Here is a 14,048-nt window from a genome sequence, read left to right as displayed (position 1 = left end):
GTTGACCGCCACGTTGGCTTCCACTATGTGAGTTAATAAATATTGTCTTTTGGATTTTTCTACTAAGTCCCTGGTGATTGCCTTTTTGGAACTATATGGATATGGATTTCGTAAGGAATGTATTGGAGTGCACCCCAGGCAGTTGATGTTTTGGATATAAGTGAGTGAAACCTACCGAAGAGATATATATATATATATATATATATATATATAATCATATAGTATATGCCCTACGACCCACTTTGGGTCCAGGATACTGCACGGGTAGCCAGCACACCAGTCATATGCAAAACATTTATTGTGACATGATCATAAACAACCAATGCATCAGTATAAAATGCAAAGTCTCATCTGTGGGTATGTACAGTGGGGATCGAAAGTTTGAGCACCCCGGGCAAAAATTAATTTTAATGTGCAAAAAGAAGCCAAGGAAAGATGGAAAAATCTCCAAAAGGCATCAAATGACAGATGAGACATTCTTATAACATGTCAAAAAAAGTTTGATTTTATTTCCATCATTTACACTATCAAAAGAACAGGAAACAAAAAATGGCGTCTGTAAAAGTTTGGGCACCCTGAGAGTACCCTAACCCTAACCCTAACCCTAACCATATCCCTCCTCCTAGTGCCTAACCCTAACCCTAACCATATCCCTCCTCCTAGTGCCTAACCCTAACCCTATCCCTACTCCTAGTGCCTAACCCTAACCATATCCCTCCTCCTAGTGCCTAACCCTAACCCTCCTCCTAGTGCCTAACCCTAACCCTCCTCCTAGTGCCTAACCCTATCCCTCCTCCTAGTGCCTAACCCTCCCCCTACTGCCTAACCCTATCCCTCCTCCTAGTGCCTAACCCTCCCCCTACTGCCTAACCCTATCCCTCCTCCTAGTGCCTAAACTATCCCTCCTCCTAGTGCCTAACCCTAACCCTCCTCCTACTGCCTAACCCCAACCCTCCTCCTAGCGCCTAATCCTAACCCTCCTCCTAGTGCCTAACCCCAACCCTCCTCCTAGCGCCTAATCCTAACCCTCCTCCTAGTGCCTAACCCCAACCCTCCTCCTAGCGCCTAATCCTAACCCTCCTCCTAGTGCCTAACCCTATCCCTCCTCCTACTGCCTAACCCTATCCCTCCTCCTAGTGCCTAAACTATCCCTCCTCCTAGTGCCTAACCCTAACCCTCCCGCTAGTGCCTAACCCTATCCCTCCTCCTAGTGCCTAACCCTATCCCTCCTCCTAGTGCCTAACCCTCCCCCTACTGCCTAACCCTATCCCTCCTCCTACTGCCTAACCCTATCCCTCCTCCTAGTGCCTAAACTATCCCTCCTCCTAGTGCCTAACCCTAACCCTCCTCCTAGTGCCTAACCCCAACCCTCCTCCTAGCGCCTAATCCTAACCCTCCTCCTAGTGCCTAACCCCAACCCTCCTCCTAGCGCCTAATCCTAACCCTCCTCCTAGTGCCTAACCCTATCCCTCCTCCTACTGCCTAACCCTATCCCTCCTCCTAGTGCCTAAACTATCCCTCCTCCTAGTGCCTAACCCTAACCCTCCCGCTAGTGCCTAACCCTAACCCTCCTCCTAGTGCCTAACCCTATCCCTCCTCCTAGTGCCTAACCCTAACCCACCTCCTAGTGCCTTACCCTAACCCTCCTCCTAGTGCCTAACCCTATCCCTCCTCCTAGTGCCTTACCCTAACCCTCCTCCTAGTGCCTAACCCTAACCCTCCTCCTAGTGCCTAACCCTATCCCTCCTCCTAGTGCCTAACCCTCCCCCTACTGCCTAACCCTATCCCTCCTCCTAGTGCCTAACCCTCCCCCTACTGCCTAACCCTATCCCTCCTCCTAGTGCCTAAACTATCCCTCCTCCTAGTGCCTAACCCTAACCCTCCTCCTACTGCCTAACCCCAACCCTCCTCCTAGCGCCTAATCCTAACCCTCCTCCTAGTGCCTAACCCCAACCCTCCTCCTAGCGCCTAATCCTAACCCTCCTCCTAGTGCCTAACCCCAACCCTCCTCCTAGCGCCTAATCCTAACCCTCCTCCTAGTGCCTAACCCTATCCCTCCTCCTACTGCCTAACCCTATCCCTCCTCCTAGTGCCTAAACTATCCCTCCTCCTAGTGCCTAACCCTAACCCTCCCGCTAGTGCCTAACCCTAACCCTCCTCCTAGTGCCTAACCCTAACCCTCCTCCTAGTGCCTAACCCTATCCCTCCTCCTAGTGCCTAACCCTAACCCTCCTCCTAGTGCCTAACCCTATCCCTCCTCCTAGTGCCTAACCCTAACCCACCTCCTAGTGCCTAACCCTATCCCTCCTCCTAGTGCCTAACCCTAACCCTCCTCCTAGTGCCTAACCCTAACCCTCCTCCTAGTGCCTAACCCTATCCCTCCTCCTAGTGCCTAACCCTATCCCTCCTCCTAGTGCCTAACCCTAACCAACCTCCTAGTGCCTAACCCTATCCCTCCTCCTAGTGCCTAACCCTAACCCTCCTCCTAGTGCCTAACCCTAACCCTCCTCCTAGTGCCTAACCCTATCCCTCCTCCTAGTGCCTAACCCTATCCCTCCTCCTAGTGCCTAACCCTAACCCTCCTCCTAGTGCCTAACCCTATCCCTCCTCCTAGTGCCTTACCCTAACCCTCCTCCTAGTGCCTAACCCTAACCCACCTCCTAGTGCCTAACCCTATCCCTCCTCCTAGTGCCTAACCCTATCCCTCCTCCTAGTGCCTAACCCTATCCCTCCTCCTAGTGCCTAACCCTAACCCACCTCCTAGTGCCTAACCCTATCCCTCCTCCTAGTGCCTAACCCTATCCCTCCTCCTAGTGCCTAACCCTATCCCTCCTCCTAGTGCCTAACCCTAACCCTCCTCCTAGTGCCTAACCCTAACCCACCTCCTAGTGCCTAACCCTATCCCTCCTCCTAGTGCCTAACCCTATCCCTCCTCCTAGTGCCTAACCCTATCCCTCCTCCTAGTGCCTAATCCTAACCCTCCTCCTAGTGCCTAACCCTATCCCTCCTCCTAGTGCCTAACCCTATCCCTCCTCCTAGTGCCTAACCCTAACCCTCCTCCTAGTGCCTAACCCTATCCCTCCTCCTAGTGCCTAACCCTATCCCTCCTCCTAGTGCCTAACCCTATCCCTCCTCCTAGTGCCTAACCCTAACCCTCCTCCTAGTGCCTAACCCTAACCCTCCTCCTAGTGCCTAACCCTATCCCTCCTCCTAGTGCCTAACCCTATCCCTCCTCCTAGTGCCTAAACCTATCCCTCCTCCTAGTGCCTAACCCTATCCCTCCTCCTAGTGCCTAACCCTAACCCTCCTCCTAGTGCCTAACCCTAACCCTCCTCCTAGTGCCTAACCCTATCCCTCCTCCTAGTGCCTAACCCTAACCCTCCCCCTAGTGCCTAACCCTATCCCTCCTCCTAGTGCCTAACCCTAACCCTCCTCTCATGCTTGCTCCCCCTCTCTCTCATGCACTCTCCCTCTCTCTCATGCACGCCCTCTCTCTCTCATGCACACTCTCCCTCTCTCTCATGCACGCACCCTCTCTCTCATGCACACTCTCCCTCTCTCTCATGCACGCTCCTTCTCTCTCATGCACGCACCCTCTCTCTCATGCACGCTCTCCCTCTCTCTCATGCACACTCCCTCTCTCTCATGCACACTCCTTCTCTCTCATGCACGCTCCCCCTCTCTCTCATGCACTCTCCCTCTCTCTCATGCACGCCCTCTCTCTCTCATGCACACTCTCCCTCTCTCTCATGCACGCACCCTCTCTCTCATGCACACTCTCCCTCTCTCTCATGCACGCTCCTTCTCTCTCATGCACGCACCCTCTCTCTCATGCACGCTCTCACTCTCTCTCATGCACACTCCCTCTCTCTCATGCACACTCCCTCTCTCTCATGCATGCACCCTCTCTCTCATGCACGCTCTCCCTCTCTCTCATGCACACTCCCTCTCTCTCATGCACACTCCCTCTCTCTCATGCATGCACCCTCTCTCTCATGCACACTCTCCCTCTCTCTCATGCACGCTCCCTCTCTCTCATGCGCGCTCCCTCTCTCTCATGCACGCTCCCTCTCTCTCTCATGCATGCTCATTCTCTCTCATGAACGCTCCCTCTCTCTCATGCATGCTTCTTCTCTCTCATGCACGCTCCCTCTTTCTCATGCATGCACCCTCTCTCTCATGCACACTCTCCCTCTCTCTCATGCACGCTCCCTCTCTCTCATGCGCGCTCCCTCTCTCTCATGCACGCTCCCTCTCTCTCTCATGCATGCTCATTCTCTCTCATGAACGCTCCCTCTCTCTCATGCATGCTTCTTCTCTCTCATGCACGCTCCCTCTTTCTCATGAACGCTCCCTCTCTCTCATACATGCTTCTTCTCTCTCATGCACGCCCCCTCTCTCTCATGCACGCTCCCCCTCTCTCTCATGCACGCTCCTTCTCTCTCATGCACACTCCCTCTCTCTCATGCATGCTCCCTCTCTCTCATGCACGCTCCCTCTCTCTCATGCACGCTCCCTCTCTCTCATGCATGCTCCCCCTCTCTCTCTCATGCATGCTCCCCCTCTCTCTCTCATGCACGCTCCCCCTCTCTCTCATGCACGCTCACTCTCTCTCTCTCATGCACGCTCCTTCTCTCTCATGCACACTCCCTCTCTCTCATGCATGCTCCCTCTCTCTCATGCACACTCCCTCTCTCTCATGCATGCTCCCTCTCTCTCATGCACGCTCCCTCTCTCTCATGCATGCTCCCCCTCTCTCTCTCATGCACACTCCCTCTCTCTCATGCATGCTCCCTCTCTCTCATGCATGCTCCCTCTCTCTCATGCATGCTCCCCCTCTCTCTCTCATGCATGCTCCCCCTCTCTCTCTCATGCACGCTCCCCCTCTCTCTCATGCACACTCACTCTCTCTCTCATGCACGCTCCTTCTCTCTCATGCACACTCCCTCTCTCTCATGCACGCTCCCTCTCTCTCATGCACGCTCCCTCTCTCTCATGCACGCTCCCTCTCTCTCTCATGCACGCTCCCCCTCTCTCTCATGCACACTCACTCTCTCTCTCATGCACGCTCCTTCTCTCTCATGCACACTCCCTCTCTCTCATGCACGCTCCCTCTCTCTCATGCACGCTCCCTCTCTCTCATGCATGCTCCCCCTCTCTCTCTCATGCATGCTCCCCCTCTCTCTCTCATGCACGCTCCCCCTCTCTCTCATGCACGCTCCCTCTCTCTCATGCACGCTCCCTCTCTCTCATGCACACTCTCCCTCTCTCTCTCATGCACGCTCCCCCTCTCTCTCATGCACGCTCACTCTCTCTCTCATGCACGCTCCTTCTCTCTCATGCACACTCCCTCTCTCTCATGCATGCTCCCTCTCTCTCATGCATGCTCCCCCTCTCTCTCTCATGCATGCTCCCCCTCTCTCTCTCATGCACGCTCCCCCTCTCTCTCATGCACGCTCCCTCTCTCTCATGCATGCTCCCCCTCTCTCTCTCATGCATGCTCCCCCTCTCTCTCTCATGCACGCTCCCCCTCTCTCTCATGCACGCTCCCTCTCTCTCATGCACGCTCCCTCTCTCTCATGCACACTCTCCCTCTCTCTCTCATGCACGCTCCCCCTCTCTCTCATGCACGCTCACTCTCTCTCTCATGCACGCTCCTTCTCTCTCATGCACACTCCCTCTCTCTCATGCATGCTCCCTCTCTCTCATGCATGCTCCCCCTCTCTCTCTCATGCATGCTCCCCCTCTCTCTCTCATGCACGCTCCCCCTCTCTCTCATGCACGCTCCCTCTCTCTCATGCATGCTCCCCCTCTCTCTCTCATGCATGCTCCCCCTCTCTCTCTCATGCACGCTCCCCCTCTCTCTCATGCACACTCACTCTCTCTCTCATGCACGCTCCTTCTCTCTCATGCACACTCCCTCTCTCTCATGCACGCTCCCTCTCTCTCATGCACGCTCCCTCTCTCTCATGCACACTCTCCCTCTCTCTCTCATGCACGCTCCCCCTCTCTCTCATGCACGCTCACTCTCTCTCTCATGCACGCTCCTTCTCTCTCATGCACACTCCCTCTCTCTCATGCATGCTCCCTCTCTCTCATGCACACTCCCTCTCTCTCATGCATGCTCCCTCTCTCTCATGCACGCTCTCTCTCTCTCATGCATGCTCCCTCTCTCTCATGCACGCTCCCCCTCTCTCTCATGCACACTCCCTCTCTCTCATGCACGCTCCCCCTCTCTCTCATGCACGCTCCCTCTCTCTCATGCATGCTCCCTCTCTCTCATGCATGCTCCCTCTCTCTCATGCACGCTCCCTCTCTCTCATGCATGCTCCCTCTGTCTCATGCACGCTCCCTCTCTCTCATGCATGCTCCCTCTCTCTCATGCATGCTCCCCCTCTCTCTCTCATGCACGCTCCCTCTCTCTCTCATGCACACTCCTTCTCTCTCATGCACGCACCATCTCTCTCATGCACGCTCCCTCTCTCTCTCATGCTTGCTCCCCCTCTCTCTCATGCACTCTCCCTCTCTCTCATGCACGCCCTCTCTCTCTCATGCACACTCTCCCTCTCTCTCATGCACGCACCCTCTCTCTCATGCACACTCTCCCTCACTGTCATGCATGCTCCCTCTCACTCATGCACACTCCTTCTCTCTCATGCACGCACCCTCTCTCTCATGCACGCTCCCCCTCTCTCTCATGCTTGCTCCCCCTCTCTCTCATGCACACTCCCTCTCTCTCATGCACACTCTCCCTCTCTCATGCACACTCCCTCTCTCTATCATGCATGCTCCCTCTCTCATGCACACTCCCCCTCACTGTCATGCATGCTCCCTCTCTCTCATGCACACTCCTTCTCTCTCATGCACGCACCCTCTCTCTCATGCACACTCTCCCTCTCTCTCATGCACACTCCTTCTCTCTCATGCACGCACCCTCTCTCTCATGCACGCTCCCCCTCTCTCTCATGCTTGCTCCCCTCTCTCTCATGCACACTCCCTCTCTCTCATGCACACTCTCCCTCTCTCTCATGCACGCACCCTCTCTCTCATGCACACTCTCCCTCTCTCTCATGCACACTCCCTCTCTCTATCATGCATGCTCCCTCTCTCTATCATGCATGCTCCCTCTCTCATGCACACTCCCCCTCACTGTCATGCATGCTCCCTCTCTCTCATGCACACTCCCCCTCACTGTCATGCACGCACCCTCTCTCTCATGCACACTCCCTCTCTCTCATGCACACTCTCCCTCTCTCTCATGCACACTCCTTCTCTCTCATGCACGCACCCTCTCTCTCATGCACGCTCCCCCTCTCTCTCATGCTTGCTCCCTCTCTCTCATGCACACTCTCCCTCTCTCTCATGCACGCACCCTCTCTCTCATGCACACTCCCTCTCTCTCATGCACACTCTCCCTCTCTCTCATGCACACTCCTTCTCTCTCATGCACGCACCCTCTCTCTCATGCACGCTCCCCCTCTCTCTCATGCTTGCTCCCCCTTTCTCTCATGCACACTCTCCCTCTCTCTCATGCACACTCTCCCTCTCTCTCATGCACACTCCCTCTCTCTCATGCACACTCTCCCTCTCTCTCATGCACACTCCTTCTCTCTCATGCACGCACCCTCTCTCTCATGCACGCACCCTCTCTCTCATGCACACTCTCCCTCTCTCTCATGCACGCTCCCCCTCTCTCTCATGCACACTCCCTCTCTCTCATGCACACTCCCTCTCTCTCATGCACACTCTCCCTCTCTCTCATGCACGCACCCTCTCTCTCATGCACGCTCCCCCTCTCTCTCATGCACGCACCCTCTCTCTCATGCTTGCTCCCCCTTTCTCTCATGCACACTCTCCCTCTCTCTCATGCACGCACCCTCTCTCTCATGCACACTCCCTCTCTCTCATGCACACTCTCCCTCTCTCTCATGCACACTCCTTCTCTCTCATGCACGCACCCTCTCTCTCATGCACGCTCCCCCTCTCTCTCATGCTTGCTCCCCCTTTCTCTCATGCACACTCTCCCTCTCTCTCATGCACGCACCCTCTCTCTCATGCACACTCCCTCTCTCTCATGCACACTCTCCCTCTCTCTCATGCACACTCCTTCTCTCTCATGCACGCACCCTCTCTCTCATGCACGCTCCCCCTCTCTCTCATGCTTGCTCCCCCTCTCTCTCATGCACACTCCCTCTCTCTCATGCACACTCCCTCTCTCTATCATGCACACTCCCCCTCTCTCATGCACACTCCCTCTCTCTCATGCACACTCCCTCTCTCTCATGCACACTCCTTCTCTCTCATGCTTGCTCCCCCTTTCTCTCATGCACACTCTCCCTCTCTCTCATGCACGCACCCTCTCTCTCATGCACACTCCCTCTCTCTCATGCACACTCTCCCTCTCTCTCATGCACACTCCTTCTCTCTCATGCACGCACCCTCTCTCTCATGCACGCTCCCCCTCTCTCTCATGCTTGCTCCCCCTCTCTCTCATGCACACTCTCCCTCTCTCTCATGCACGCTCCCCCTCTCTCTCATGCACGCTCCCCCTCTCTCTCATGCACACTCCCCTCTCTCTCATGCACGCTCCCCCTCTCTCTCATGCTTGCTCCCCCTTTCTCTCATGCACACTCTCCCTCTCTCTCATGCACGCACCCTCTCTCTCATGCACACTCCCTCTCTCTCATGCACACTCTCCCTCTCTCTCATGCACACTCCCTCTCTCTCATGCACGCACCCTCTCTCTCATGCACGCTCCCCTCTCTCTCATGCTTGCTCCCCCTCTCTCTCATGCACACTCTCCCTCTCTCTCATGCACGCTCCCCCTCTCTCTCATGCACGCTCCCCTCTCTCTCATGCACACTCCCTCTCTCTCATGCACGCTCCCCCTCTCTCTCATGCACACTCCCCTCTCTCTCATGCACACTCTCCATCTCTCTCATGCACACTCCCTCTCTCTCATGCACACTCTCCCTCTCTCTCATGCACACTCTCCCTCTCTCTCATGCACGCACCCCTCTCTCTCATGCACACTCCTCTCTCTCATGCACGCTCCCCCTCTCTCATGCACACTCCCTCTCTCTCATGCATGCACCCTCTCTCTCATGCACGCTCCCCTCTCTCTCATGCACGCTCCCCCTCTCTCTCATGCACACTCCCTCTCTCTCATGCACACCCTCTCTCTCATGCACGCTCCCCCTCTCTCTCATGCACACTCCCTCTCTCTCATGCACGCTCCCCCTCTCTCTCATGCACACTCCCTCTCTCATGCACGCTCCCCCTCTCTCTCATGCACGCTCCCCCTCTCTCTCATGCACGCACCCTCTCTCTCATGCACGCTCCCCCTCTCTCTCATGCACGCACCCTCTCTCTCATGCACACTCCCTCTCTCTCATGCACGCTCCCCCTCTCTCATGCACACTCCCTCTCTCTCATGCATGCACCCTCTCTCTCATGCACGCTCCCTCTCTCTCATGCACGCTCCCCCTCTCTCTCATGCACACTCCCTCTCTCTCATGCACACTCTCTCTCATGCACGCTCCCCCTCTCTCTCATGCACACTCCCTCTCTCTCATGCACACTCCCTCTCTCTCTCATGCACGCTCCCTCTCTCTCATGCACGCTCACCCTCTCTCTCATGCACGCTCCCCCTCTCTCTCATGCACACTCCCCTCTCTCTCATGCACACTCTCCCTCTCTCTAATGCATGCTCCCACTCTCTCTCATGCACACTCCTTCTCTCTCATGCACACTCTCCCTCTCTCTAATGCACGCTCCCCCTCTCTCTCATGCACCCTCTCTCTCATGCACACTCCCCCTCTCTCTCATGCACGCTCCCCCTCTCTCTCATGCACACTCCCTCTCTCATGCACGCTCCCCCTCTCTCTCATGCACACTCCCCCTCTCTCTCATGCACCCTCTCTCTCATGCACGCTCCCCCTCTCTCTCATGCACACTCCCTCTCTCATGCACGCACCCTCTCTCTCATGCACACTCCCCCTCTCTCTCATGCACGCTCCCCCTCTCTCTCATGCACACTCCCTCTCTCTCATGCACACTCTCCCTCTCTCTCATGCACGCTCCCCCTCTCTCTCATGCACACTCCCTCTCTCTCATGCACGCTCCCCCTCTCTCTCTCATGCACGCTCCCCCTCTCTCTCATGCACACTCCCTCTCTCTCATGCACGCTCCCCCTCTCTCTCATGCACACTCCCCCTCTCTCTCATGCATGCACCCTCTCTCTCATGCACGCTCCCCCTCTCTCTCATGCACACTCCCTCTCTCATGCACACTCCCCCTCTCTCTCATGCACACTCCCTCTCTCTCATGCATGCACCCTCTCTCTCATGCACACTCTCCCTCTCTCTCATGCACACTCCCCCTCTCTCTCATGCACACTACCTCTCTCTCATGCACACTCCCTCTCTCTCATGCACACTCCCCCTCTCTCTCATGCACGCTCCCCCTCTCTCTCATGCATGCACCCTCTCTCTCATGCACGCACCCTCTCTCATGCACGCTCCCTCTCTCTCTCATGCACACTCCCCCTCTCTCTCATGCATGCACCCTCTCTCTCATGCACGCTCCCCCTCTCTCTCATGCACACTCCCTCTCTCATGCACGCACCCTCTCTCTCATGCACACTCCCCCTCTCTCTCATGCACGCTCCCCCTCTCTCTCATGCACACTCCCTCTCTCTCATGCACACTCTCCCTCTCTCTCATGCACGCTCCCCCTCTCTCTCATGCACACTCCCCTCTCTCTCATGCACGCTCCCCCTCTCTCTCTCATGCACGCTCCCCCTCTCTCTCTCATGCACACTCCCTCTCTCTCATGCACGCTCCCCCTCTCTCTCATGCACACTCCCCCTCTCTCTCATGCATGCACCCTCTCTCTCATGCACGCTCCCCCTCTCTCTCATGCACACTCCCTCTCTCATGCACACTCCCCCTCTCTCTCATGCACACTCCCTCTCTCTCATGCACACTCTCCCTCTCTCTCATGCACACTCCCCCTCTCTCTCATGCACACTACCTCTCTCTCATGCACACTCCCTCTCTCTCATGCACACTCCCCCTCTCTCTCATGCACGCTCCCCCTCTCTCTCATGCATGCACCCTCTCTCTCATGCACGCACCCTCTCTCATGCACGCTCCCTCTCTCTCTCATGCACACTCCCCCTCTCTCTCATGCACCCTCTCTCTCATGCACACTCCCCCTCTCTCTCATGCACGCTCCCCCTCTCTCTCATGCACGCTCCCTCTCTCTCTCATGCACACTCCCCCTCTCTCTCATGCATGCACCCTCTCTCTCATGCACGCTCCCCCTCTCTCTCATGCACACTCCCTCTCTCATGCACGCACCCTCTCTCTCATGCACCCCTCTCTCTCATGCACACTCCCCCTCTCTCTCATGCACGCTCCCCCTCTCTCTCATGCACACTCCCTCTCTCTCATGCACACTCTCCCTCTCTCTCATGCACGCTCCCCCTCTCTCATGCACGCTCCCCCTCTCTCTCATGCACACTCCCTCTCTCTCATGCACGCTCCCCCTCTCTCTCTCATGCACACTCCCTCTCTCATGCACGCTCCCCCTCTCTCTCATGCACACTCCCTCTCTCATGCACGCACCCTCTCTCTCATGCACCCTCTCTCTCATGCACGCTCTCCCTCTCTCTCATGCATGCACCCTCTCTCTCATGCACGCTCCCTCCCTCTCATGCACACTCTCCCTCTCTCTCATGCACACTCCCCCTCTCTCTCATGCACACTCCCTCTCTCTCATGCACGCTCCCCCTCTCTCTCATGCACGCTCCCTCCCTCTCATGCACACTCTCCCTCTCTCTCATGCACACTCCCCCTCTCTCTCATGCACGCTCCCTCCCTCTCATGCACACTCTCCCTCTCTCTCATGCACACTCCCCCTCTCTCTCATGCACACTCCCTCTCTCTCATGCACACTCTCCCTCTCTCTCATGCACGCTCCCCCTCTCTCTCATGCACACTCCCTCTCTCTCATGCACGCTCCCCCTCTCTCTCTCATGCACACTCCCTCTCTCATGCACGCTCCCCCTCTCTCTCATGCACACTCCCTCTCTCATGCACGCACCCTCTCTCTCATGCACCCTCTCTCTCATGCACACTCCCTCTCTCATGCACGCTCCCTCTCTCTCTCATGCACACTCCCCCTCTCTCTCATGCACCCTCTCTCTCATGCACACTCCCCCTCTCTCTCATGCACGCTCCCCCTCTCTCTCATGCACGCTCCCTCTCTCTCTCATGCACACTCCCCCTCTCTCTCATGCATGCACCCTCTCTCTCATGCACGCTCCCTCCCTCTCATGCACACTCTCCCTCTCTCTCATGCACACTCCCCCTCTCTCTCATGCACACTCCCTCTCTCTCATGCACGCTCCCCCTCTCTCTCATGCACGCTCCCTCCCTCTCATGCACACTCTCCCTCTCTCTCATGCACACTCCCCCTCTCTCTCATGCACGCTCCCTCCCTCTCATGCACACTCTCCCTCTCTCTCATGCACACTCCCCCTCTCTCTCATGCACACTCCCTCTCTCTCATGCACACTCTCCCTCTCTCTCATGCACGCTCCCCCTCTCTCTCATGCACACTCCCTCTCTCTCATGCACGCTCCCCCTCTCTCTCTCATGCACACTCCCTCTCTCATGCACGCTCCCCCTCTCTCTCATGCACACTCCCTCTCTCATGCACGCACCCCTCTCTCTCATGCACCCTCTCTCTCTCATGCACACTCCCCCTCTCTCTCATGCACGCTCCCTCCCTCTCATGCACACTCTCCCTCTCTCTCATGCACACTCCCCCTCTCTCTCATGCACGCTCCCTCCCTCTCATGCACACTCTCCCTCTCTCTCATGCACACTCCCCCTCTCTCTCATGCACACTCCCTCTCTCTCATGCACACTCTCCCTCTCTCTCATGCACGCTCCCCCTCTCTCTCATGCACACTCCCTCTCTCTCATGCACGCTCCCCCTCTCTCTCTCATGCACACTCCCTCTCTCATGCACGCTCCCCCTCTCTCTCATGCACACTCCCTCTCTCATGCACACTCCCTCTCTCATGCACGCTCCCTCTCTCTCTCATGCACACTCCCCCTCTCTCTCATGCACCCTCTCTCTCATGCACACTCCCCCTCTCTCTCATGCACGCTCCCCCTCTCTCTCATGCACACTCCCTCTCTCATGCACGCACCCTCTCTCTCATGCACCCTCTCTCTCATGCACACTCCCCCTCTCTCTCATGCACGCTCCCCCTCTCTCTCATGCACACTCCCTCTCTCTCATGCACACTCTCCCTCTCTCTCATGCACGCTCCCCCTCTCTCATGCACGCTCCCCCTCTCTCTCATGCACACTCCCTCTCTCTCATGCACGCTCCCCCTCTCTCTCTCATGCACACTCCCTCTCTCATGCACGCTCCCCCTCTCTCTCATGCACACTCCCTCTCTCATGCACGCACCCTCTCTCTCATGCACCCTCTCTCTCATGCACGCTCCCCCTCTCTCTCATGCATGCACCCTCTCTCTCATGCACGCTCCCTCCCTCTCATGCACACTCTCCCTCTCTCTCATGCACACTCCCCCTCTCTCTCATGCACACTCCCTCTCTCTCATGCACGCTCCCCCTCTCTCTCATGCACGCTCCCTCCCTCTCATGCACACTCTCCCTCTCTCTCATGCACACTCCCCCTCTCTCTCATGCACGCTCCCTCCCTCTCATGCACACTCTCCCTCTCTCTCATGCACACTCCCCCTCTCTCTCATGCACACTCCCTCTCTCTCATGCACACTCTCCCTCTCTCTCATGCACACTCCCCCTCTCTCTCATGCACACTCTCCCTCTCTCTCATGCACGCTCCCCCTCTCTCTCATGCACACTCTCCCTCTCTCTCATGCACGCTCCCCCTCTCTCATGCACGCTCCCTCTCTCTCATGCACACTCCCTCTCTCTCATGCACACTCTCCCTTTCTCTCATGCACGCTCCCCCTCTCTCTCATGCACGCTCCCCCTCTCTCT

The sequence above is a fragment of the Pseudophryne corroboree genome, unplaced genomic scaffold, assembly GCF_028390025.1.
Source record: "Pseudophryne corroboree isolate aPseCor3 unplaced genomic scaffold, aPseCor3.hap2 scaffold_1711, whole genome shotgun sequence".
NCBI classification, from domain to species: domain Eukaryota; kingdom Metazoa; phylum Chordata; class Amphibia; order Anura; family Myobatrachidae; genus Pseudophryne; species Pseudophryne corroboree.
Note: the sequence above shows the minus strand (reverse complement) of the source record.